Below are 364 nucleotides of genomic sequence, written 5' to 3'. Positions count from 1 at the left end.
GGAGACGAAGCCCCAGGCGTCGGACATACGCCTCATACATAAAGAAGGTATACTTATCCTTCTTCTCCTCAGCAAAATCATAGCAGACCTTCTCCACCGTCCGGGGAACAACAGCCTCGAAACCGTGAAATGACTCTTTGCCCACGGGCAGGCTAAGAGGACTCCCGTAAGGGAAGGTGCTGGGTGTCCCAAGCACTTCCCTGTCCACCCACCAATATCGGGAATCTTCCCCGGACAACTCCGCTGGGACAGATAGTTGCGATGCCTTTGACTTATAAGTCCTCATCGTCATGAACCTGCCATCACAAGAATCATCAGATTCAGACTCAGACTCAGAATCAGAACTGCTAAACCCACATTTGGC

The sequence above is a fragment of the Lupinus angustifolius genome, chromosome LG05 (assembly GCF_001865875.1).
Source record: "Lupinus angustifolius cultivar Tanjil chromosome LG05, LupAngTanjil_v1.0, whole genome shotgun sequence".
In the NCBI taxonomy this organism is placed as follows: domain Eukaryota; kingdom Viridiplantae; phylum Streptophyta; class Magnoliopsida; order Fabales; family Fabaceae; genus Lupinus; species Lupinus angustifolius.
This window is presented reverse-complemented; position numbering follows the sequence as displayed.